Source organism: Miniopterus schreibersii, assembly GCF_964146895.1.
Source record: "Miniopterus schreibersii genome assembly, chromosome: 2".
NCBI classification, from domain to species: Eukaryota; Metazoa; Chordata; class Mammalia; order Chiroptera; family Miniopteridae; genus Miniopterus; species Miniopterus schreibersii.
In genome coordinates, this window is record NC_138102.1 from 162,568,717 (window position 1) to 162,594,051 (window position 25,335).

Genomic DNA, 25,335 nt, shown 5'->3' on the forward strand with positions numbered 1-25,335 from the left:
CTTTACTCATTATATCACCCTAACAATCATATTTAAATATCTGACATTATTCCTATTAGGTTGCATTGCATTCTCTGTTTTTCTTCATTGTTTCTAAAAAAATACTTTGCCCTCATTTGCAGGTAATTTTTCTTTACTTCACTATTTTATACAGTTTACCAGACCAAATGACACAGTTAGTACCATTTAAGTAGAGCCCATGAATATCAATCTTGGACACAAAGCCTGGGATTGTAGTTGGGAAAAGCCCTCCTGCTGCTCTTGCCTCTCCTTCCAAAGACTTGATTGTAGTCTCTCAGTTTATTCAAAGCCTGGATTTGTGAAAGCAGTTGGTCTCCCTTCTTTCTGCCCGTTCATAACTGATGTTGCACTCTTCTGGATAAAAATTGTCAGTGGCTTTCCCATTTCCCATCATATAAAACTCAGTCTGGTATGTAACTTATCATTTATAGCCCTGTAGCTTAATTTATGGCCTCAGCTTCTTCATCTTTATGCTTTACACCTCCCATTTTCTCTTTCTCTTTACTCAATACCACAGTTAGGGTCTCTAAATACCCCAAATTTACCCCATCCTTAAGGTCTACCAATCACACTCATTAAATTTCTTCTGGTCCTCTTTTCCAACATTGAAAGTAACCTATTATGTATGCTCTGTGTTTTCTTAAGGTACTTCCTGTTCTATCTTGTGTTAGTGTTATTTTTATGTGTTATAATATTTTACACCTCCTGTAACACTGACTGACTTTAAATAATCCACTGAGTTAAGTCTCTATCTCTTATTATGATGGGTGGACGTGGTTTCATCTTGGATCTCCCATGTTGCCTTGTATTCAGTAGATGCTCATTTTAAATATTGGGTGACTGAATAAATGGAATGACTGACATGATAGTGAGTTACTGACCACCACCCGTTTCACTGCTCCGTTGGAATGGACATTTAGGGACAGAGAGTCAACTGGAGATCTAAACAAGCATGGCATGGCCCTCTGAACCAGAGCTGTTCCCCACGGTGAAAGTTGATGAAATAAAGTGCAGTTAAGAAATCTTTTAGATTATGTTTAGTGGCTTAAGACGGACAAGGAAAGAATGACTTTTTCTAGGTAAAAGCTTCAGGATGAATAGGAAATTGAAGAGTAACACAGGCTTTGTAAGCCTTCTGAGTCAGAACATTTTTCAAAAGGTTGTAGTTTGGGAATAAGGACCGTCAGTTCTGATATCATGCTTATTTTGAAAATGAGTGTTCATTCTTACATTACTGATATTAGGGAACAATTTGAGTATAATATAAATCTTACATCTGTTATGTGCCATTGTATCTGAGCAATAGTAGGTGAACACAGAAAACTTCACCCAGCTGAAGCAAGCCCCATAGGAATACACATAGTGCACGTGCACACACCTCAGACATGTTCCAGCCACCGCAGCTTCGCTACATATTATAAGCCACAGCCATCCATATCTCAATTTATCGCTTTCCCTTCAATTTCAGATAATTCTTCTTCCACTGTTTCACAACTCATCAGCCACAACCTTCTGGACAGCTAATTCCACAAGCAAAGTTCACATCTTTTTCAAGGTAAGGTACCATATTGTAGTTTTCATTTATTTTTCTAACCATTTAACATACATAAAATGATTATGTATGTGGCCTTTATAAGGTTCTTTTCTTATTTTATGTTACTTACACCGTTTTCCCTATAAGCCCTGTGGTTTTAATGATGTGATTTTGCATAGCATCATGATTTTTAGGAATGAATATGTTACATTATAACCGAACTGACTATACTAATTGATAACATAAAAGTATGAACTGATAGTTCTGTCTTTCTTCATTTCAACCCTCCCTCTCCCCTCTCTTTTATTGCTGAAAGACACTAAATAATCCCTGTAAGGAGGAACCCAGTATCACAGAGCAAAATATCAAAGAACTAGTTTAACCAGTGTCATAAAAAAAAAGGGGGGGATATACATTTACCAGTCAAAATATATAGATAGGCTCAAATACAAGTAGAGACAGAGAAGTTAACCTAAAAGGCCTGTGGCCCCCTGGAGTAAAAATATATCTTATCCTTAAATAATAATTATTATGTTTAACTTTTTTGGAATCTTTGCTATGTACTAGGTACTATGATAAGTTCTCGACATGGATTATGCCATGTAATTTTTACAAACACTATAAAACAGATGTTATTACTGTCTTTATTTTACAGATGAGGAGTGAATGGAGTGCAGGGGGAACTTGCCCAAGGTTGATAACTCATAGATATAAGGGGCAGAGCCAGCTCTTAAGTCAAGTGTAACTTCTTAGCCATAGACCTTAGTGGTCTCTTAGAGTACTTTGGAAATTGTAAATAAATAACTTCCACATGTGTAATTTCCTCTGTACTTAACTGTGTCTGGTTGGCATCACAGACTATTTTAACCCCTATGATAGATGAAGAAAGAAAGGTACTCAGACTAAGAAATACACAGATGGTCAGAGGCAGAGCATTAACAGAAACTAATAACAGATACCTAATTCAGAGTTTTGTTCCAATGGGATTATACATAAAAAGGGAGAAAAATTGGGCAGTTAGCAATAAGAAGATGAGCTGAACTAAGGAAGAAGAGAAGAAATTATTGTGTTGGAAGTCTTGTAAAGGTGAATTTACAAGAATTTGTCCTAATTGAAAGGAGGGAGCTGAATGGAGAATGAGCAGTAGGGGACCTCTGACTCCATGGTACATGAAGCCCAATCAGATTCTCATAAAGAAACTCAAACTAGCACCAGTTTCCATACAGGAATGTGGCAAGAGAAATTTGAGGCCATGAGCATAATAAATTGATTATGCTGTAAATCCTTATTTGTAGTAGGCTCAGAAAGAAAGAAAAAAGGAAAAAGGGAGGAAAGACACTAGAGGAAGCCTTCGAAAGTCTTTATTTGTACTTTTTTAATACTACTTATTGCTATTTCTTTAGGTAGTCAGTTACTTCACATACAAACAAGTGTTTAATCAGTGTTTGTTAAGCCAGACGTTTGATAAATAGTAGAGAGAGTAGTCCTTCAGTTGAATGTTGATTATGAGCCAAATATTATACAGGTAATAGGATAACTAATGGTGAAATTATGAGTGTTTATGAACTTAAAGCAGAGGGGTCAGCAAACTGTGGCTAGTGGGCTATTCTCTTTCTATGATCCAAGAATGGGTTTTACATTTTCAGTAGGTTATTAAAAAAAAAAAAAGAGAACAAGGAATAACAACAGAGACCATATGTGGCCCACAAACCCCCGCACTGATTGACCCTTTACAGAAAGTTTGTCAACTTACCTGAAGTATAGCCCATGAAGTAAAAAAAATTATACTCCACCTTTTCTAGGAAATCAGATTAGATAATGGAAATGTGTATTATATTAAATAGAGGGCTACATTTTCAAACATGTACTTTCCCCCGCTAACTTGTAGGAAGGAACTGATATTAATGTATTATGATATTTTTCTAGGGGCTTTGTTTACTTTAGAACCTTAAGAGAGTATAACTACCTTACAAAGGAGGAAACAAGGCTCACAGAAGCTAAGTAAGCCCAAGGTTTCACATTTAATAAGTACTGAGATTCATGTTTGCCTGAGTCTCCCAGAAAAGAAAATGGTGGAGAAAATTTGTTTGTAAAAATTGAGTATGGTTATTCCAAATTCTGGCTTGAAAATATCTAAGTAGATATCAGATGTGGACATTTGTGATAACTTTAGCTAGTGCCTAAAATATAAACAAAACAGTTAAATTTTACACTAAAAAATAGAATTGATTGGAGAACTGTGTAATTTTATTATAACATTTTCTTATGAATGGAGATTTTGAATACACTGTATTTAGAGTTATAAAGAAAGTGTAAAGAAACATTCAAGTCTCATATTAAAAACTTAAAATAACAGTCACCTAAAAGAAATATGAGACTTAAAATGTTTTCAATATAAGGTGCAAAAGAGAAAAGTGTGTCTGCGTCAAAAGAAAGTGTACTAGGCAGTGGGGGAGTTTGAAAAGCAGATATTAAACAAATATTGGCCCATATGTTTAATTGTAAAGTTTTATGGAGATTTCAGGGTGCTATGACAACATGTGATGAGGAATCTAATATAGGTTGGTGGCCAGGGCAAGACTTCTCCAGAGGGGCCATTGAAGCTGACATACAGGAGTTAGGCGACAAAGACAAAGAGGATGATTATTCCAGACAGAGTGTGATAGACCTGGAGGATGGAAAGAGCTTGGCATAGTCAAGGGAATATCAAAAAAGACCATTGAGTCTCCTAACAACTCTGAGGACAGGAATTGCGTCTGTTTTGTTCATCATTGTCTATACGGCTTCATACATGTAGTACCTGCTGGCACATGGTAAGCTCTGAGCGAGATTTACTGAATTCATAAAGAATGAATGGACATTTTGCTGCATAGTTCATGGTATGAGTATAGGGATTGCCTGGATGAAGGCTACTTTCCTCCTTTTTGAAGACTACTTATTACGTTAAGCTACTCAGATTGGCCTTAATCCCTCGTTACCCTAAGCCACTTGCAGCCCAGCTTTCCCAAACCTTAACTGCTGTCAAGGTATTGGACGGAGCTTCCCCTGCAGACAGTCTGCACAGAAAAGTCAGGAGAAAGGAATGTAGACCCTTTACATTCTGAGAAGGAAAAGTGAATTTGCATTATTAAAACGTCAGGAATAAATTTGACAAAGAATGAATAACAGCCACTTTTCTAAAAATAACCAGCTGGGGTGAGGGTGTTCGGCACTAAAACACGTGATCTCAGGTTCTCTGGGTGATCACCAGCTGACCAAAAAACACATGATAATCAGGTTTAAAGGATTAATTAAGAAGTTAAATACTCAAATATTTCCTATTTGTGGGGCTTATTTCTTTGTATTCAAATGGGAACTTCTAAATTAAGGTAATTTCACCCATAAGTTTGGGTGCATTGAGGAATTTATAAAGTAGAGAATGGGGAGAGGGTTGCACATTTGCCAAGTGTGTGAAATAAAGTTGTAGTAGACATGGAAGGACTGTTTTGCAAGGCATTTACCATAAATTGGAGGTGAAATAGAGGTTTACAACAATTAAGGAAAGAGAGAAGATAACTTTAGGTAGGAAGGCAAATGGAAATTGGAGACAGAAGGAAAGAAAACCTTTCAGGGTTATCCTTGAATGTTAATCTTTGAGTTATAAAACAGCGATAGCCGATAAGTAGTAAAAACAACACATGTATAGCTGATTATACAAGACTTTAATGATGACACTTGCATTACTTTACTGAAGCTTAAACTTCAGTGACCTGTAGTTTAATGCTATCAGATTGTTGGGGGTTTAACATGAAGTTTGAGGACTTTCTTACTGGACGTCATAAATCTATATTTCCTTACAGAAAGGATGATACAGTATTGGCTGGTATATGAGGCTAAGTGCTTGTTAAGAACTGTTTTGTTTTCATCAGTGAGGGAAAAAGAAAGAGACTCCCTTCTTGCAGCAGATACTATAAGGTTTTCTGAGGGTGTGTTGCGAGAGGCATGTGGAAAACTCTTAGTTATTTTTTTTTAATAGTTTCTTTTTTAGGTTAAAATTGCTGAGTTAGGTATTATCAATGTCACTTGGCTCATTACCAGGAATGGGGGATATTTTAACTATTGCAGTTAACAATTGATTTTTCATAAGACATCAAGTTAATGATAACTTTTTACATGAATATTACAGACATGTTTCTTATGCCTTTTAAATCTTTTAAAGTCTTAACAACTTTTGTTTACATTTTGTTGTAGTTCCTATTGACATTTGCTATGGAACTTAATAATGGATTAATTAATATAAAAGCAACATCTAAGTCTTCTCTTATGACTTTAAAAGTTTCACCTTAGAAGCCATCTTATTGAATGTGTGTGTGTGTGTATGTATATATATATATATATATATATATATATATATATAGTATGCACCCACACGCCCTCTTAAGAATACTAATGCATTTTATTTTGTTTAGTGCATGTTTTTCTGAAAGCTTGTATGTGTATTAGATTGTTCAATAGCTCAATTAAGAAGTGAAAAATGCACAGGAACTTAAAAAAATTCTTTGAGCCATTTCATAAGTTCTTTCATATGATCTTCTTTTAAAGGAACATATCTACTCCAAATCATTTTACATTTTTAAAGTAATTTTCTGTATACATTGTCTTATTTTATGCCCTCAGTATACTGTGAGATTGGTGTGTGAGGGTGGAACATAGGGCCTTACTCTGTTTCACTAAAGAGAAAATTAAGGATCAGTGAGAAATGGAGTTTTTAAGAAGCACTTTCAGATAATATTAGAGCTGGACCCCAAATAGAGAATTGGTAAATACTGGACCAGTGCTTCCCCCCCTCAAAAACAGTTTATTTTACTGCTTTTGTAAATTAGGAATTGTCTGTCTTGATCTCTGTTAAAATGAAGCATATGATAATTTAGTTTAGTTTATATTAAAAAGTATATAGACACATGTGTATATGTATATATGTATGTATACACACACAAAGGATTATAAAGGTAACACTGCATGCCTACGTAGAGTAATCAGATTAACAGAGCTAGAAAGCAGAATGTACCATTATTAATAACTGGGTATTTCTTATCATGGGTAAAAGTACCAAATAGGCTAATTTTTTTCTTCATTTGCTTGTTACTGCACCATTTCTGTGCAGATTTCTTATATTTCTTGCCGCACTGACTTAACAGCTATTCTCACATTACCCTAGATTCCACCTATCCTAGGAGAAAGTATCTGATAATTCATACTTAAATGTTAATGGCATAATATATTACTATTCCTAGAAGTGATTGTAGTTTAAAAGTGGTTTCTAGGGATGAAAATGCTTAATTGTAAAGAATGAATGAATTTCCAGTGGTAGAATTTCATTCGCTATGCTGTTTGGGTAAATGATATACTTTCAGGAAGCAGGATGACTCTCTCTTGGCCCTAATATCACACTGGACGGGCAGGCAGGCAGGCTTCCAGGAGCACCTCTGAATCTTCAGCACCTCCAGAGTAGTGCTACCGCTGGGAATATTGCATTCCCTTAGGCTGCTGCTCTAAGGGTTTCACCCTCCCTGGTAAATTTGCCCTTTTCTTGTACTGCTCATTAATACTAGGAAGGTGAGAGTGATGTGACCTATTTCAGAGTGCAATAGTCTGTATCATTAGCTATCTTGGAATTTCTTTTCAAATATTTAGAGCTAGAAATGTGCAGTCATTTAATATTTAAGCTAGTTTCTGTGAATAGGTTATAGATATGAGTTAACACTTATTAACTGACTTGACAAGAAAGGATGGTCTTTCTACTGAAAGCAAAACACTGCGAGAGTCAGATGTTTGAAATCCCTCCAGTCTAGATTACTCAAGAGGAAACAAACAGCAAGATTCAGTATAATTGCTTGTTATTTTGAAGAAGGAAATGTTATGTGTTACGTTTCTCCCCCAACGCCTGTGTCCAGGGCACAATCATTTCGGTGTTTTATAGTTCTGTGAGATGTTTTCAATGTTTTAGAACTAAAAAACAAGTGATACAGACATTAATGTACCTGGACAGTGGAATGTTTCAAAGCTTATCTAAGTAATTGTTCTTTTTGATTAAAAGTTTGGTATTATTTGTACCCAAATCCTATTGATATAATAGTCACATTAGAATCAATAAACTAATGTATGAGAAGGACATACATAAATTTTGGCACAGATTTTGTAAATGAAATGTTTATGCATATGTACATATGTGTAATTATACATGTACATGTCTCTGTGATTAATTATGTTTAAGTTTTAGCAAGCATTCCAATGCAGGGGTGGGGATCACAAACAGACATACTGTGGAAACTGAGAGTTTGTTTGGGCTCTTTCATTGGTCTGCTTGGGTTTGAAGCTTTACTATGTGTGATATTGCCTCAGTTTCCTCATCTGTAAAGTAGAGATAATAATAGAATCTGCCTCTTAGAGGAACTGTGATTGCCATTTGAATTAATTAATGCATGCCAAGAATGTATAAGAATGTTTGGTGATGGAAAAAAAAAGAATGTTTGGCCCATATAAGCAATGATTAAGTGTTAATTACTGTTTTTGTAAATTATTATTAAATATTGGCCACACAGTTGATTCAGAGAGGAAAAAAGAATTACCTTGGAAAAAAAAGTGACTGTTTTGAAGCCAAAAACATTAGTTAATTTTGAAGATTAAAATCATAAAGTTGTTTCTTTATCATTAAGAGATTATGGTATAAAGAGGGATATGTGTAAATCGTCACTGGTTTATGTGTTATAACGTACCTTGGATTATCTATTTTTGACCGTATTTAAAGTTTTCCCTTTCATGACTAGATAATATATGTTTATGAGATGGTCTCCACTTTGAAACCTGGTAGGCTTAGGGGAATATATGTCTTTTGTCCATTTTTTTGTTAGACTTCAATTTTGTCTAATCAGTGTTTGAAAGAAATGGCACTTGTTAGACTTCCTTCCAAGAAAAACACCGGGTGTTTCAGGAAATGGTCCTCGTGAGTCAGAGGATAATACTTTTTCCTCTGAGTCAGTTCTGAACTCCTTGATATAAATAGGCGGACTCACCCAAGTTCTGCTTTTCAGATCAGATGTTAACATCATTATTGATACTTAACCACACCAACAGCAATACTTAAATTGGCATTTCAATTCAGTTAACCCTGAGGGAGTCTTATCTAATTGTAACTGTAGAAATTCTGTGAAGTAAATTTTAAAAAATTCAATTCAATTCTCTACTTCTGAATTAATTTCTATTTCACATTAGTTTTGCTTCAGATAAGAGTCATTTGTGTCAGGTAGTCATTTGTGTCATTTTAGAGGAAATTTATATTGGTAATAATATCCACTTTGGTCACTAAAATTCCATGAGCTTTCTTTAGCACACACATATAAAACTGTAGTACAACTTTATTACAGGAATTATTTTGCACAACACTGCGTTAATTTGCCAAATCCTGGAGTTGTGTCAGAGATACAGAGTAATAAATCAGAGTGGTTCTTCATAGCCGCACTAAAAAACACTAAGCATGATAAATAATTGCCAGATGGTGAAGAAGTTGTTATTATTGAGTGGGTCAGGGAAGACTTTAAAAACAGGGTGGGAAGTGAGGAATTGGTAGATGGAAGGTTTAAAATTCCTAGTACAAGGCTGTTTAGGGTAAGGGCAGAGGCCTGCGTGTCAGTCATAAAGGAACTGATACATGTAGATGTCAATAATAGATCTTAGTTGTCTATGTGTGTTTTTTTTATGTAATCCAGCAAACAATCTTCTCATTTTTACAGATGAGTAAACAGAAGCTTAGAGAGGATATGCTTCATCTAAAGTCACAGGGAGGTGGTAGTCAGGATTTACATCCAGGGCTGCCTGTCTTCATAGTATGTTCTTTTTACTGTGACATGGTGCCTCAGTAAAAGCATTGGGATATACTCAGTAAGTTTTGTTTCCAGTAGCTCTGAAAAAAACATCCACAAAGCATTTTCCTTCTTGGCAGAAGTATTATTGATTTCTTTTTTTAAGGTTAGGGAAGTTGTCTTTGGGTGCTAGGAAATTGCCTTATGGGCAAGTTTGCTCACCCCTCCCCTTAGGGAGCAGCAAGTAGGACCATCTCTTTTCTAAGAGTAGATTATCATTGAGCCTCTGTAAGGTTCTCAAAGTCAGTAGATATGTTTGGGGATAATTTGTGGGTAGTGGTGACCCATGCGTAGTGGTGATCCATGCTGGGAATCCTTTGCCCACTTACCATAGTAGACTGATAGCTGGTCAGTTTTCTTTTTCTTATCTTAAGAGTTCGACTTTGGCTGGAGTCTAATTTTTTGCCTTGGCACCTACAGTCATTATAAGACTATGCCACCTTGTTTCAGTCTATTTCGTTCACAGCAGGGGAGCAGCCGTGTGGCTCTTGGTGGAACTGACCTTCCCTGAAGTGACAACAGGGCCAGTGGAGATCAAGCTCCTTTCTTGTAAACACCAAGTCTCATGTCTCCTCATAAAATTCAAACACTTGTTTCCTGGAAAAATTTTTGTTTTAGCATCCCGGAATGAAATATCTTCAGTTCCTGGGAGAGCAGGAAAACCCATCTTTTCTTCCCAGCTACCTAGCTAGAGTGAGCTACTGTGTGCTGCCATGTGCTATTTCCAGGGATTCTTAGCAGCTAAACTGTAAAAAAGAAAAGTATAAAAGTCCTCATGTCACCACATTATTTGTAGGCAGGCTTAGAGTTTATGGGGGAAACTTCCACTCATCAAAGTTACTTAAGTAACTCTCCCTTCCCCCAAATGACAAAATAGGATACCTTTCTCCTGTGCTCTGTTCTGTCAGGTGGTCTGTGTAGGTAAATGTACATGACAGGAAGCAGGTCACTGAGCTAATATGCTGGCCTTTGTCACTGATGTCACTGAGCTAATGCACCAGACTTCAGCGCTGCAAAGAACTTTTGGAGATACCCTAGGTTCCAGTCTAATCAGGGCTAATGGGGACCCACTAGTTTAAATGATATGTCCAAGGTATAGAGTTAGGAATAGTCCTATCAAAGCAAGGAATAGTATTGACTTCAGTGTTCTTTCTACACTCATGACAGACCTAAATCAAGTTGACATCCAGGATGTTCCAGGAATGATATTTTCTCAACACTCACAGAAAGTGGCTGGGTTCTGGTAAGACTGCTTGCTCACCATCAGAGAGTGTCGGACAGAATTGGAGAGGTGAGAAGATAGGATTAGATGAGTATTTCATTTTCCACTCCATTGGGGGAGAATGTGGAAGATGCTGGTGATAAGAGAAGTCAAGATGGGAGGCAGGAGGAAGGAGATACCTATTTTACAGTGTGAATAAGGGTGACTTGGAGAGACTTTGGGGGGAGTAGAGTTGACACTGCCTGCTCTTGTCCCTCAGTGGCTCTTGTTAGAAGCTAGTGATGCTAAATATTTTCTGTTTTTAACTCTTCAACTAATTAAAATATTTTATACTAAGTTTTTCTTGCTTTTAGGGCATTGTTTCATTCTTTTTTTAATTATTAATTTGAGAGAGAGAGGGAGACAAAAAAGGAGAGAGAGAGAGACATTGATTTGTTGTTCCACTTATTTGTGCATTCATTGGTTGTTTCTTGTATGTGCCCTGACCAGGGAGCGAACCTGCAACCTTGATGTATCAGGACGATGCTCTAACCAACTGAGCTACCTGGCCAGGGCCTCACTCTGTCTTTTCTTAAAAAGAAGACTTGAAATAAACCTCTTAATTTGGTCAAGTAAAAATAATTAAGGTTATACTTTTTTTTTGGTCCCTTCATTCCTTTATTTATTTTTAAATTTATCTTTATTGTTGAAAGTATTACAGATGCCCTCCCTTTTCCCTCATTGACCAATAATTATTTATTGAGAACTTACTTCATATTAGCTATGCTTAGCACTTGGTACTCATTAAAATTATTTAGCCCCTGCCCTCAAGAAACTTAAAATCCTGTGTACAAACAAGAAAATGTAGGAAGTCACTACAGTATGATAAGTGCACCTTAGTGTTACACTCAAGTGTTATGGGAATGTGTGAGAGAGGCACCTATCCTACCATAGAGAAATCAGAGAGGGTCTCACAAGACAGAGATCTAAAGTTTGAGTAGGAGCTGAACAGGTGAAGGTGGCAGAGAAGTTTTGGGGTGAAAGGAAATTCCAGATAGATGATGTCCCTTGAAGGCAAGAGTCTGAAAAAGAGTTCAGTATGGCTGATGCATAGTGAGCTTGGAGGGGTTGGGGGTGGGTGGGTCTGGGAGGGAACAGGGGAGGGAGCAAAAAGGCAGAGATGGTGAAAGAAGTGTTACAGGTATAAAGGGCCAGATCACAAGAGTACTGCACTGTGCAGTGGAATTGGATGTTATCTGGAGGGCACTGGGGAACTTTGATAGGATTTAGGTAAAAGAATAATAAAAAATTTAAGTTTTAGAAGGGAGTAGTGTTAGAATGATTCAAATTTTATCTACAAAACTTCTGAAATGATTTCAGTTTAGATCATCAGAAGACCAAAAGATCATTTAAAATTCTGTATCTTCATTGATAGATTTTTACTGCTTACATAACACAAATGTATAGACTTTAAAAACTACTGTAAAACGCAAGACCAAATATAAGAAAACATATATTATCAGAAACAACCATATTTCTCTCCAAATGTAATATATTTTAACTATTTAAAGAGGTGGCTGAGTTTAAGCTATGCTGACAGTTTAGCAGCTTGAGGAAAACTGTTAACTCTTTTCCCCATCAAACTCAGTAAAACTAAACAAGATTTTGTTAGAAAAAGCAGCACATGTTTTTAAGTTGATTTGCTGAAGTTCCCGAGAGAATATATTTCCCATAGAAGTTGGAGGAAAAGTGCCTACTATGTATCATTCTTTTTCATAGGGAAACTGGAAAATCTCTACAGCTTCATAGTCTTGTTTTTTTTTTACTTTTTGATATATTTCTTTCACAGTAATCCATATGCCCCCATGTTTTTAAAACGTGGGCTCACAGTTGGATATGAGTCAGGTCTAGTTTTCTTCATTGCCATTACACAATTGGAGATATGTTCCCATAGGTAAATATTCTGAAATAGGCATGGCTTAGCTGAACAAAAGTCAGGTGATGCCACTCCCCTCCACTCCCTTTGAAATCTCCTCCTTTCAAAAGGAGATTTGTGATCCTTTTGAAACTCTAGGGTCCGTTGTCTTTATTCTGGTACTACCTGTGTCTTTATCTGGATACTGTTTCTAACAGTCCTCGTTATCACCTGCCTTTACTTCATAAACCTCCAAAATCCAGTGTCTTTTCTTTCTTGTTTATAAATAAAGCTAGACTCTTCTTTCCTATACAAATGTGTGCACTCTCACGTATAATAAATCTATAGCAAGAGAAAGAGATCCTTTTAGTTCTGTTTAGATGCTTTGTGACCATGTGATTTGGGGTAAAAAATAACTTTTTGACCATTATTTTCCTCTGTGGCAAAGTGGCGAAGTGGTTGGATTTCATTTCGTATCTACTAGTTATCAGTTCTTCGACAGTGGGCATGTTCTTAAACTCTGCACCTAGCTGAACTCATCTGTAAAGGAGGAAATAATGGATCCTACCTCACGAGGTTGTTGTGACAATTAAAAGAAGATAAATACACATAAAGCACTTAGAATAGTTCCCGGCACATGGTGTTATCGCAATGTTAGCTGCTACTGCTTGCTGCTGCTCTTCTGTTCCTCCTGTCACCACTGTTAGCAATTGAGGTACTAGGTTAGTTCTCTTAGTGCATTGACTTTATAAAATCTGTTGGTTTAAAATGGGGACAGCGGTTATGCTAGCTAAATCTCTTTATTTAATGAAGAGCTATAATTAATTTAGGGAGCTATTTACAAACATTAAAATAAACTTCTTGTTCTTATGAGCAACACGTTTTTATTAAATTAGATCATGCTTCACCCCCTAGTTTTCCCTACCTCAGTTTATAGGCATTATCCGGGTGCTAACAGATGGGAATGTGGGAATGGGAAGAAAGAAATGCAAATGTGGCCTTACTAGCCCCTGATAATTCCCTCCTCAAATTTCCTCTTCTTTCTGACCTCAGATATCCTACTTACCCAAACAAATCCACCTTAGCTCCCCCAACAGAAACCCATACAATGTGGTCCAGGAACATGAAGGTTTTGGGTGATTCTCTCATCCCCTGGTTGATCCACACACCTTTTCTTCACTTATTAATTCACTGTAGAGAGTAGTGTTTGCCCTGTTCCAATTCCAGGTGCTCAAGTCCGGGAATATAATTTTTGGCAAAAAAACAATTTTCTTTTTTGGTTTATAAATTGACACTGGCCCAAAAGTGGACATGTTACTATAAAAAACATCCCATTGCTGCCCAAGTGGAATAGTAGTTGGGTTGTTTTTCTCTCACTTTACTACTTCTCATCAAATCCAGGTTCTTAAACTTGAAGTGTCTAAAGTTAGCATTTTATAGATTTTACTGCTCTATTTTTTTGAAATTCTTTTTTACTCTCTTTCATTTTATTTTATTTAAATTCAGACCATTACCTGAAATAGGGTAACAAAAACAACGTTTGTGTTCAGTTTTTGCATAGACATATTTCCAACCGAGCACTGCTTTTGTGCATCAGTCTTGAAACACTGAAAGCACTTTAAATTCTGTGTTTCAGTGGTTTACTAGTTATCCTAAACTTTAAATGAGGAAATCCTGAAATAACATTTTCAGAATGAATCGCTCGGTCTCATACTTTTTAGAAGTTCATAGCTAGATTTGTCTCAGTCTGACTTTATGTCCTTATAAATACTGTCTTTTCATCTAAGCAATTAACAGAAATTGTAATCTTACATTTATCATTTTACTTATTTCATGTTGGTTCTCCCACTAGATTATAAACTCCATGAAGGTAAGAACCATGTCTGTTTTGTTAACTGTGTATACTCTGTATCTAGTGCTATCCTGTTCAGTATTGTAGCCATTAGCCACATGCGGCTATTTACACTTAAATATAAACTTACTTAAACTTGATGAAATTAAAATTTTGGTTTCTTGGTGGCACTAGCCACACTTCAGGCGTTCAATGCTTGTCTTGAACAGTGATGATGTAGTATATTTTCATCATTGCAGGAAGTTATGTTTGGCAGTGATCATCTAAAGCACTCATGGTCATATAATGGTCACATAGTGAATACTTATTGAGTGAGTGAACTATACTGTTACTGGCTGGTGCCAAGTCATACTGAATGAGTCTTATTCGAATAATCCTCTACAAAGGTCATTTGGCTTCTAATTCATCAGTGTTGACATATCCCCATCCAACTTCAAAATACTGGATTTATCATTAGTTAAAGGAAAGTATACAATAGGGCAGTGATTTTCAACTAATATGCCACAAGAATGTTTATAACATGCAGTAACTGACTATGTCGTCAGGGGTTTTCCTTAGATTGTCAAATCAAAAAATGACAACACAATAGCTGTCCAGTGTGAATGAATCAAACTTATACCTGTATTTTTTTGTGAGATTGGCAAAAATATAATATTTCTTTTGGTGTGCTGCAGAGATAAAAAAGGTTGAAAATTGCTACCATAGTAGATAAAAGTATGAGTTGTGGTCACATCTTAGCTATGGTATGTAGGTGTCATGACCAAGTTACCCTCACTTAATAACTTTTATAAGTCTAAGATTCCTCATTAAAATGGCGATAAATAAGCTCTTACAACTCATAAGGTGGTAAGAATTAAGTAAGTTAATGCACATAAAGTGCTTGGCGTAGAGACTGACACTCTAAAATGCTTAATAAATGAACATTTTTTTTTTTTCACAATAATGAACACAGATATGTCTAAATTTACCCCAGGTTATGGATGATTTCAAGGTTAGGAAGAACTTTACTGCTATTTTTGAGAACATCTGCTGTTATAATCTGGCAGACATTTTTTCAAAGGCAGTATTATCCACAATCAAAGCTTATGTTTACTGTCTTTTAAATATGAAATTTAATAGCCTTCATTTAAAAAAGTCCCCTTGTACTTAATTTTTCTTTTCTTTTAGTTTTTATGACAATGCAAATATCTAACATCTTAAAAAAAGAAAGGTTCACAGTTGTTTTATAGGCAACTTGACTTTTAAGACTAATTCATAGATATCTCTGACTTTTGTTTTGGGACAGCTCAAAGGGAATTTGTCCCCAACTCTTTTCATTAAATGGGCTTCTCTTTGGAAAAAATACTAAATAATTAAAATGAGTAAATTAGTAGTTATTTACCTAAGGATGAATTTCAGGTTCATTTAGGCATATAACTATTGTGCATTTAAAGCTATGATTTAATTTATAGAAAAACAAATAAAGCATTTTTCATTAACAATAATACTTGATTTAACTGGTGATATTGCCTCCATTTTAAGCACCCAGCTCAGTTGTGCATTTAAAAGCTATGATTTAATTTCAAGGAAAACAGTTAAAGCATTTTTCATTCATTATAATGTCTGGCATTGCTGGAGATACTGTCTCACTTTTACACACTATAATGTTTTTTCTTTTCTGGGATTTGAAAACAGCATTTGTTATTATAATAACAACAGGTAATTAAACATTTACTACCAAAATATCAGCTGACTTTACGTAAGGTAAATTTCCTTTATTTTTGGGGTTACTTTCACTCTGGCTGTTATTGTACTTTTATTTTTAGTATAAACTTGTACTCATATTTCATAGTCCAACTTGACCTCTCAAGTTCATATTAGAGGTGACTTGTTTTTCTCTCCCGAGTTTTTTATTAACTAATATTTGCCAATGTTTAGACAATGAAAATATATTACAAAAAAGGGCAGATTAAGCACAGATATGTATTCTACCCCCTCCAAATAAAATGTCAGTAAAGGGGTTTTAAAAATGGAGACAGTGGACTCTGGAAAGCCCATGGATGATTGTAACTAACCGAGAGTCCCAAGCAGCTGAAACCCAAGCTGCTAGCAGGAGACATTGAGAAGCAACCTGATTTTCACTTCAGACCCTCAGAAAGGCTCCACAGCGAGGGTGAGGCTGGAAACTGGAGGACTAGGTGGTACTGTGTTTAAATGAACTTACATCCCAGATGCCTCCCCACACTCCAGTGAGCATGGAAGTTTATTTTATTCTGCGGAGAATGTAAACTGGAGAACTCTTGAGTGGGGCATACCAAGGCACAGACGGAGGGTGGAAGATTAAATGAAATAGTCACTGAGGTGAGACATCCCAGCCCACTTCTTTTATTCATCACCAAGATCTTGGCAGTCAGGTAAATATCTCCAGGTATGAAATTGGAAGATGCTTCCTTGGAGAATCTGATAAATCTGTGCAAAGGCTGTGGATACTGATGTTTGGAGGTCTCCCAGTGGAATCACCCAGATTGCTTTGCAGGGAAGCTCACCCATCTGCACGGACTTTCTGACCAGCTTTTTAGAGCTCCATCTTCAGTGTGAGTAGTGACCAATGAGCACCAGGCATTTGAAGATATTCTGAGACCAAAGCAAACCTGCAGAAAACAAGAAAATTGACAGAAATAAAGACAAGGAAAAGAAAACTTTAAAGATTGGTAGCAATATAAATGTCCACTTATTCAATAAAATATATTATATTGAAAAACCCCATTATCATTATAGTCTCAGAAAGATAAAAGAATATACAGCAATCAGATAATAAGAACAGGTATTATAAGAAAAGAGGGGAAAAAATGTACTCTTGAAAACGGATAGAGGGCATAAAAAAAATAAAATGTTTTTTGAAGATAAAGTTCAGGAAGCCACTCAGAAAATAGAACAAAAATACCAGGAAATCAAAAAATAAAAGAGAAAATACAAGAAAGTAGAGACTCAGTTCAAGAGGTCCTATTCTAAGCAAGAGAATATTTTAGAAAAGGAAAATTTCAAAAAAATTCAGTGAAGAAGCTATCCTAAAACTAACTCAAGAAAATTCCTAGAATTTAAGGACAATGGTTTTCAAATTTGAAAAGCCTATTGAGTTCGTACTATATTGAATTTTTTTAAAAAAACACCTATACCAATGTATTTATGAAATTTCAGAACATCAGTGGAAAAAGTGAAAATCCCATAACTCCAAGAACTGCAGAAAGTAAAAAAAAAAGTCCCTATACAAAAGACTAAGAAGTGGTATCTCAGCAGCAATACTGGAAACAAGAACAATTGCTTCAGAATTCTGGGGCAAGTACAATTTCCAATATAGAATTTGAAACTAAGATAAACTTCTATGATCACCTATGAAAGTAAACACATTTTCAGTCATGGAAAATTACCCTTTTTATACTCTTTCTCAGGAAGTTCCTGAAATATGTGCTCTTCCAAGATAAAAAAGTAAAAGTAAGGAGAGGGAGACTTGGGGTCCAGGAAACAAGGGTCTAAGAGAAAGATGAAAGTAATGAGCAGGATAATGTGGAATTTGGGTACCATGATGAAAACTGTGTAGGAGGCCTAGAGAGTAGTCAGTTCAGATCCTGACAGGAAGATAGTACAGAGAATGAAGAGAGATGCCACCTAAAAGATAAAAATGGTAGTGTTTAAATATATTGAAGAGAGACTTCATTGTGGTGGAGACTAAAAGGATGAAATTAATAAAGGTACATAGGAAAGTGAAGGGTTGAGGGTAAGATCATTTTAAACTCTAAAGAATACAAAAGGTTGAACCAAAAAGGAAATGCCATCTTAGTATACACGACTAGCAGTTACATAGATACAATAGTAAACACTGAATTTTGGTCTCACAAGTTGGTATAAATGTAACTTTTGCGTTCTGGCTTTATCTCCAGCTTCGCCCCTCAGTACCTCCTACCTCTTGTTACTCTTCAGTGACTGCAGGCCGGTGGCTTCCTCAGTGCAGCAGGCTGCCCCTCGTCTTTGCTCTCCTCTCCTGGTTTAGATTTATTCAGCGCCAGCATCGCCGCCTGGAGCCTGGGGGTTTCATGAACTGAATGCCCTCCCAGTGCGGGGCGCCACCTTGCATTCTGCTCACCACACTGTGCTATAAACGCTCCTTTTGGTGCCTTCCTCTCCCACTATACTATACATTTCTGAAGATCTTCTTCTTGCCTTCTTTGGTTCAGTCCTTTGAGGGAGGTTTTGTTCTCTGGATTCACCCTTCGTCTAGCTTCTCTTGAACTTTATACTGTGCTCTTCTTACGTTGCCTGAATGTGCTCTTTTCCTAAATATGCCTTTTCTTTTTTTAATTAAAAAAATGAATGGGAAGATGGGAAGGTTTTCAAGGAAGGTTTTGTTAGCCCTAGATCTTCTGTGAGTTGGATGAGGTGCGAGGGATTGTGTTTTTTGTATGAGTACCTGCTGACAATCAGGTATTTTTGTATTCAGCCAAACGTAGCTAGTTACTGGAATTGATTTTGTTTCGTTTTGAGTACTCTTTGTTGCACCACTTTCTAACAACATATTAGAATTGCCTCTATTTTTGACAATAAATGAAAGATGGTACTGTGAAAGGAGTGCATTTTCATCTCTGTCAACAGACTCATTCAGATCCTAACAGGAATGTAGTACAGAGAATGGAGAGAGATGCCTCCTAAAAGATAAAAATGAGTGGTAAAGACTGTTAAGTGGCTTAGAATAGTAGGAGTAAGAAGCAGTAAAGAATGAGTTGAGAGTTTTACCTTACCTGCCCAGTCGTGAACTTTCCTTGGGCTTATGAAGTTATACGTGTTAACTTGATACACTCTACACAAAGCATTCCATTAGAGCAAAACACCTGCCCCTGTGGAACCACTAGGCTGGATCTGTAAACCATATCTTGCTAAAATAGAATGGACAAATTGCAACAATGAATAATCCTTTACATTGTATTTCTTGTCCTCTTATTAAAATAACCGATGTTTGAGTAGTATGGCTGATGGGAAGAGAGCGCTTGAGATGAGCAGTATCTTTTTAAAAAATATCTGGGAAAGGTGACATAAGCATGTATGTTATAATACAGTAGAAAGCTTTGTTTAACCTTCATTTAAAAAAATTCTATTGCCTAAGAAAGTCCTGTATATTTTAACAATTAAGCATCTTTACTTGTCATAACTGTAGGGAGATGTATTTATGTTTTAGTAAAGTGGGATGGATTCAGTATGACAGATGCTTAAAGGTGGCATTTCCCACTTTGTAGGTTGTAACCATTTATAAAAATTATCTTGTACAGTTTGGAAACCATTGATCCTCTTAAGGAACTGTACTGAAAATGCAGTGAAGCATCTGTAGTATTTTGTGTATTGCTTAAAGGCCTTTGCTTAAGGTAATACAGAGGAAGGTAGTTATATGGCAACAGCGTAAATATTAAAATGCTATGGCTTATCTGTAGGTTACAACTCTTCTCATTGTACCTGCAAGGCTTTATGATTTACTATTTTTAGAGGCCATATAATACGTCATAATGAAATTTGACTTCAAGAGTTTCTATTTCGTTAAAGATAATTTTAGAACATATTTTTCCTGTCTTTACAGCCAGCTGGGTTACATCATGCCTGGCTAGCCCTTTATCTGTCAGCATTTGGCACATCCATGGAAAAGGGATATCTAGCAATAAAAAATGTATCATATGAGATGCTCATTTCCTTGGTGGTTTTTGTTTGCATTAGTTACTGGCACAAAGTTTAATTCTGGAACCTTGTCACTATGGTTCGTAGACTTATCAGTGAATAATAACCCTCAAGGCTGATAACAAAACGTAGAGATTTTTAAAAAAACCCAATCACTGGGGAGTGGGGATGGCTTGGGGTAGGTGGGATGGTTTTCTCTGTTCAGTTGAGAACTGAATTGGCAGAAAAAGTTGGACTTTTATTCTTATCTTGGGAGAAAGTGCCAATGGTGAATATTCTTCTACCCCTTCTGAGAATTCATACTCAGCAACTTTTTGTTTCTGTGAGGATTCAAGCTTCTTAGGTAATGTTTACTTTTAAAAATTCTGATCAATTTTTGGTGGTGTTAGCTAAGGTTTTTGTTAAGGGCTGGGATCGCTCTTGTGCCCTGATATCCCCCCCCCCCATACCCAGGACAGAACAGCAGCTTAATTCAGATCCTGTCTGAACCACCTGAAATAGGGGCTTTACAGGGGATGAGTAATCAGGAGTTTGTATTTGATGACTCGAACCTTACTTTTTCTTTTTCCATCTTTTTACTTCAATTTTAAAAACAGAATAAATAAATAAATGGTGGAGAATATATAAATGTCCTATAAAGAAGAACCCAAAATAATTTATGCAGATACTCTCTCCTCAAGGAGGTGGAGCGTAACCCTAATCCTTAAGTGTGGGCTGCACTTAATGACTTCCTTCCAGAGAGGCCTGTGTAGTGGTGATGAGGGAAGTCACTTTATAGTGGAAAAAACTGGCAAATGCTGCCTCAGTCAGTGACCAAGTTTAGCATAAACAATGGTATGTCGTGCAAATCACCGGTACTCTTGATAAAATGTGATGAGAATGGCACATATTCTGTGGTCTTCCTCTTCAAAACCTGCCACTACAGTCTAATCAAGAGAGAAACATGACAGACCCCTACTGAGAGACAGCCTATAGAACACCAAAATACAGTACCTCTCCAAAAACTGTCAAGGTCATTGTTGCAGGATGAGCTGTGTCCCCAAGAAGATACGTTCCAGTCCTACCCCCATATCTATGAATGTGACCTCATTTGGATAGGGTCTTTGCAGATGAAATCAAGTTAAGATGGGCTCATGCTGGATTGGGGTGGACCCTAATCCACTAACTGGTGTCATTATAAGAAGGAGGAAATTTGGACACAGATAGACACACAGAGGAGGCCACTTGAAGACAGAGGCAGTGATTGGAGTGATGCATCTGCAGCCAAGGAAAGCCAAGATTACTAGCAACCGTCAGAAGGCAGAGAAGGGAAGAAAGGATTCCTCCCATACAGCCTTCAGAGAGAGCTGAGCTCTGCCAACAGCTTGATTTCAGATTTCTAGCTTTCAGAACTATGAGAGAATAAGTTTCTGTTGTTTTAACCCGCCCAGTTTGTGATGATTTGTTACAGCAGCCCTAGGAAGCTAATATAGTCAAGAAAAGGATGAAGAGTCTTGAAATGCTCACATATAGAGGGGCCTGGTGAGATGTAAGGACTAAATGTAATGTAGAATTGTGGATAGGACTCTGGAAAAGAAGAATATATTAGGTGAAAAAAACCTAAGCAACTCAGAGTAAAGTCTTAACGAGTTAATAATAAAATATAGATAGTGGTTCATTAATTGTGACAACTGTATCATGCTAGTGGAAGGTGTTAACAATAAGGAAATGGGGAGTGCAGTAGAATTTTCTGTACCACCTTTACTTTCCTATAAATTTACAATGATTCAAAAGAAAAAAAGTTCATTGCAAAAAATTTAAAAACCCCTGTAATTTAGCTGCAGTTTTAATTAGACCTCAACTGCATGCAGAGGAATGAATGACAATCTCTTTAAGGTGGTGGCAGTAGTGAGGAGGCACCTGAACCTAATTTAGTTCATCAACTACATCAAAAACGTCCCCCGGTAAAGTATATGCCCGTCTAAAAGTGAGTTTATTATAGCAATCCTTATACGAGGCTGTCTGTAAGTCTGCTGTTAATCCTGGAAAGAATATAGTCAGTGAGACATACATTGAAGCCTGTATAGGGAAGGTACATGTAAGGAGGAAAACTCATAAATAAATACATTAAAATTCCTCATACTATGCGAAATTTAATGGAAACCTTGCTGAGAAATAGTTCAAAATCTGATCCAACCACCATATCTCCCCACACCCAACCCCAGGGGGCCGGGGGGCCTGGTACTAGAGATTGGGACAATTTCTTCTCTCTCTGAATCATTCCCTTTCCTGCCATATTTTTATTGCTGTTGGAAGATTCCAGTGAAATTGGAGGCTTACTGCCTTTCCCCCTTTAATATGTATTTAATTATAATGGAAGAAATGCAAATGATCCTGGTGAATTTATGAGTGTGACATGCTATTTACATAGGGACGAAACACTCAGTAGATCCACTTTTATATTTAGAAACTGTCTCAACTATGATAAAAAATGAACCCACTAAAGAAATACAAATAAATTCTTAGATATTTAAGCAGTGAAAAGTTGTTATTACTGAAAGCCAGATTCAGCTTAACTAATGCATTTACAACATTGTAATTAAAAGTAGTTTTTAATATGTGGTATTTATGGACCCGAGGACAGTTTTTTCGCCTTGCTCGGTGAACAGAATGTTAATGAAGCTGCTCCACAAAATAGTGGCCCTGTTGTTTGGGCTGTCCCCTTCCATGAAGCAAACCCTCTTTCCTTCCTTTCCACGCTAACATTTCTCAGTACCTTATTTTAAGGACAATTATTGACTAAAGTAAAGAATATCATTGAAACACCCAGCATGAGAAGAACTGAGAACTTCTGGAGTGCACACAGCGGTCAAACCAGCAGTGTAGCTTACTGGAAAGAAAATTGGATGTAAGTCCGCCAGGTCAGAGTTTAAATCCTGGTTCTAATTCTAGCTTCTTGTGTTACCACTTAGGCGAATGACTTGACTCACTTGAGGCTGTCCCCTCGCTCTGTGAGGCAGAGCGAGTACCTGCCTCAGCATGTGGCTCTAAGGGTAGAATGAGGTGAGGTTTACAAAATATCACATGAAGCGGGGCCTCACTGAATGCTGTTTTCTTTCCCTCTTCTTGTTCTCTGCCTGTGATTATATCTGATACAAGAAACAGATAGGACATTGCTGTTCAATCATTCATGGCACCAGATGATTTTTAAGAGTTTCAGAATAACACCCAAATGCCACCTAATCTCCTTAGCTCAATTTCGTCATTTATAAAATGAGAATGAAAAGTAGTCCTTCAAAAATTAATGTGAAGATTAAGATAATGGATAGAAAACATTTGCCACAATAACTTGGTACAGGGTAACTGGCCAATAGATAGCAGTTGTTCTTTTTAAAATTAGCACATTTTCTCAAATCAGTGCGGTGTTAACAATGTTTTGAACTGAGATAGGAGTCACTTTCCATGTATAGCATCCAAGCAGTGCCCATGTGCTGTGATGCCATCGTAGCAACAAGAATTAGAGGGAGATACTGAAACAGTAGTAATAGAGTATATTTGGCTCTTCTCTGTGTTAGGCCTGCGTGTGAAATCTGTCACAATACTGAACATAGAATTAGTGCCAAAGTGTTTTCTTTAAGTTGGTTATTGAATTTTAGCAACGAGTATTTTTCTTTAGCTAGTTTGTTAAACCAACTTTCTGATTTGAACATAGACTCTCCCCTAAATTATGTTCTGATTTATAAACAACCTAAGAATTTTGTCATAATTATGAAAAAAGAGGAACCTGGATAATTATTTTTAAGTGATTACAATGTACTGATTTCAAGACATAAAATTATTGTGATACTTTCACAAGTGTGAATGTTATTATTAGTTTTCCAAGTTGATTCATACACAAAAGTTCTTTATTTCTAAGTATTAGACCAAATGACAGGGAAATAGATGGTGACATCTCTACCAACAGTACTGATAAGAGGTATTGAAAAGTAGTCATTCTAGAAGATGCTGCAGGAGACACTGTAGTGATTCAGAAAGTTTAAAGCAAATTGCTTATCTTTTTACGTTTTAAGCACAATCATTGGTAGACAGTGTTACAGTGTGTTGCTTAAAAAACGAATCTCAATGGTCTTTTAGGTAAAGCCTTAAATAAGGGTGATAAGCACCCCATCTTGGTTTTAACTTAGACCGAGAGCCATGACTTAAATTGAAATTGAAGTGTATATGCTTCAGGGTGCTTTGTCAAATCCAAACAAACAAGTAAGCAAAACCTTAAATAAACAAAAGTCTGTGACATTTTCTCAGAGAACAAATTATTTTTAAAGACAGCTCAGTATACAAAGAGCTACTAGTTGTGTGTTAGCCAGATTGGGCAGGTGGTGTTCTCACATCGAGTCATGACTATGTATTCATCAGTTTGAAAACTGGTATCAGATGCAAGCAAGAGTAAAGAAAAGGCCATCTAAACTTTCCTTCCCCTTCCTTCCTTCCCTTCCTTCCTTCCTTCCTTCCTTCCATCCATCCATCCATCCATCTATTGGGATCTTAAAACTTTCTAATACAAATTTAACTTGCTGATTTAGTTTATTATAAGCCTCATTTATTTCTTCTTATAGTGATTTTTATACATTCTGTTTACTTTCCTTTTAAAATTTCAGTGTTTAACATTTTTGTTGTACTTAACTTAGATCTTAAATTTTTTATTTTTATCTTTGTAATTGCCCGATACTATTATTTTCTGTAGAAGTTAAGAGGAAAAATTATAGTAACTATGACTTATAAAAAGTGTTTTCGTGAAGAAATTGATGCTCTATTTAAAATCTTTCAGAGGCTATTATGACAGTTTTAGTGTACACTTTTAGCAGAATTAAGTAGATAATTTAGTAGAGTAACTGAGTTTGTGAGGCTTAAACTTAAAGTGATAAAGAAAAACCTCATCTCCTTGGCTTTAACAGTTAATAAAAATTAAAATACCTAATTTTTTAGTAAGAGTTGATAGTTCTTCTAAATTGTACATATGGTCAATATAGGTATAAATTGGATGTCTTTTAAAAGCCTAAAAGAAAACAAACAAACATTTGTAATAGTTTCCTTTGCAAGGTGTGCATTGTAAATGCTACATTTAAATATTTGAAAACCTCTATATTGCTACAGAAACATTGTGACAAGTGAAACTATGATTGCCAAATGTCAAAAGTTTCTATATTTAAAATTCAGTTTAGCAAGTCAACATTTTCTATTCCC

The 25,335-nt window shown here is 36.2% G+C and overlaps 1 protein-coding gene across 6 annotated transcripts in view; it reads left to right on the forward strand.

Moving 5' to 3' along the window:
- Positions 1-25,335, forward strand: part of EPS8 (EGFR pathway substrate 8, signaling adaptor) — a 148,919-nt gene that overhangs the window by 56,957 nt on the left and 66,627 nt on the right. For all 6 annotated transcript variants that reach the window (XM_081130070.1, XM_081130073.1, XM_081130071.1 and 3 more), the window contains exon 2: positions 1,490-1,576. The gene's annotated coding sequence lies outside the window, so the exon portion shown is untranslated. The remainder of the gene's footprint in view (positions 1-1,489; positions 1,577-25,335) is intronic.